This window comes from Takifugu flavidus, unplaced genomic scaffold, assembly GCF_003711565.1.
Source record: "Takifugu flavidus isolate HTHZ2018 unplaced genomic scaffold, ASM371156v2 ctg141, whole genome shotgun sequence".
Lineage (NCBI taxonomy): Eukaryota > Metazoa > Chordata > Actinopteri > Tetraodontiformes > Tetraodontidae > Takifugu > Takifugu flavidus.
Window position 1 is genome coordinate 92501 of NW_026621877.1, and position 2500 is coordinate 95000.

Here is a 2500-nt window from a genome sequence, read left to right on the forward strand (position 1 = left end):
AGAAGTTTAAAGGACCCAAAAGTAATCATTGAGGTTTTAGCTGCCTTTTGTTGCTTTGGCTTGAGTAAATACAGATCCAGACACACACACACACACACACACACACACACACACACACACACACACACACACACACACACACGGGCACACACACGGTGAACAATTTGTTATCAATATGCCACACAGATAAGGAACCAAAAGCGTCCCCTCAGCTTGCTGCAATGTCTCCAAAGCCGCTCCTTTGGAGGAGCGTCTCCCCCCAGGCCTCTCCCCCCAGGCCTCTCCCCCCAGGGGTCTCACCTGAGGGGGCCACAGGTATGTGGCAGAATTGTGCAAAGGTATTTCCTGAGAAATGGCCAGAAACTATTACACAGGTTCGCCTCAGCCATATGGAGGACCACGAGGCAGTAGTAGTTGGGGGGGGGGGGTTCTTTGGGGCTGTGCTCGACAACTGCTGCTGAGGCAACTGTTGATGTCCACGCAGCAACAGCTTGCAGAGATCCCAGAGGACACCATGCCAGCCAGCAGTCAGATGGAGGGATTAGGGTTGGGGGGGCACAGAGGTTAGGTTTCATCTCTAGTGCCAAGGAAATGATCCTGTTGGCCACAGATCCAGGATTTTCTCTGGTGCTCACCTCCAGTCCCTGCTAGCTCTGAATCTTAGTGTTCTCTCCATGCCTCCTATATCTGCTTTGATCTCTTCTGTACAGTGGAACTCACTTTACATGTTCTAACGGCAGGTTCTGTAGCAGGAACACACACGTCGGCCCTCACGTCTGATCCAGGAAGCTTCTTCTACATACGTCTGTCTGGCAGCACACGTCACCTCTAGGAAAGGTTCTGTCCATGTTTGTTCCTAAATGGCCCATCTCTTCCCCGCCGTTCTCTCTGTATCCACAGAATAAAGAGACGGAACAGAAGAAACGGGGGGGGGGGGGGGGGGGCTCTTTTCAAGGCTACATTTGAAATTACCCCTCACCATCATCTTCCTCCCCTGAGATCCACACAGCACTCACACAATAGTCGGCTGTAATCGTCTCTCCACCCCTTGATCTGCTTTTATGTGGATCCCTTCCTCTCTGCTTCCTTCCTTCCCTCCCTCAACTCCCACTAATGACAAGACAGCAAAGAGGCACAGATGCACCTTCTAGATAGGCCACTGTTGCACCTTCAGCCTTAATCTGGGGGGGAAGGAGCATGAGGGGCAAACCCAGGGCCCTCACCATGAGCAGCGTCACACCTGACCACAGCATTGGCACATCAGTAGGGGACATGGGAAGACTTGGGAACAAGACAACCTGAAGAAAAGGGCCAGTAATTTATGATTTTTGTGGAGGTTCTGTAGCCATAGCTCTGCTGGCAGAACATCTGAAGTCCCTTGTTCTTTTAGAAGCTCTGCTTTGAACCAGCTACTTGACTTCAACCCAAGATCACCTCCGAACAAGCAACCTGGATTCTGCAGCTCCTTAGCAGCAGATGTGCTAACAAAGAGAACCAACGTTCACATATCGACCCCGAGGTTCATCGATGATGGCGACTCCTGGTGGGTCACAGAATCCCACCGGAATGCTGCCAGACTGGGAGTAAATCTATCGTGTGCCTCTCAGGGACAAGCCAGCCGCATTGTGCTAGCATGTTTACGCACAGATGACTGCTCGTGCCTTGTGGTTAAGGGGGCTTTAGGGCAACAATGACAGGTCTCCTTAGAACTTCAGGTGGTGAGAAGCATAAATGTGCACATTACTGTGCGAGTTCCAACGTGTCCGGTGAAACGCCATCATTTGAGAGAGAACTTACACTCTTTCTCTCCTGCTCACTCAGCCACACACCAAAGGGAAAGAATTACCTCTAAATGTATATCCTGCATTCCTGCCCCACTACTACCACAGGCCTGAACGACACCGGGGCAAATATGGACCTGCTGGCCAAAGCAGTCATTATACATCCCACCACATAGCTGCTAATACCTGTGTGTGTGTGTGTGTGTGTTGTGTGTGTGGTGGTGTGTGTGTGTGTGTGTGTGTGTGTGCAGAATACCAACCCCACCAGCCCCAGGACAGGGCTGGAGGAGCTCCCGTGGCTTTTATCTCCTTTTGGCTAAAAGCAAAAGTGGTCTTTTCAGGCCTAATTCCACAATAATTACTCACGGCTTCGGGGGGGGGGGGTATTTCTGGTGGCACTCTGGTTGGGGGGGGGCAGAAATTAAAAGTGAGGAAATGAGTGTGGGAGTGAAGGTGACAGTAGCCTCTGTGGCCACTTTGCTTCCCAACAACTTCGCTCAAACCTTTTTCACCACTTTGATCATCGAACTCTTGAATATTTCGATTTTAGCAAAATTTGCCCTTTTTTACTGACTTTTGCCTCTCAAGTTACACGCTGATAAATTCTGTCCTCATATTTCCCCAGCGAACAGGCCCAGCGACCCCCCTGTGGGTCAGGTGACCGGGCTACAGGTGAAGAGCTCACCTGGCGTGGACCACGTGTTCCTGACACATTTCCC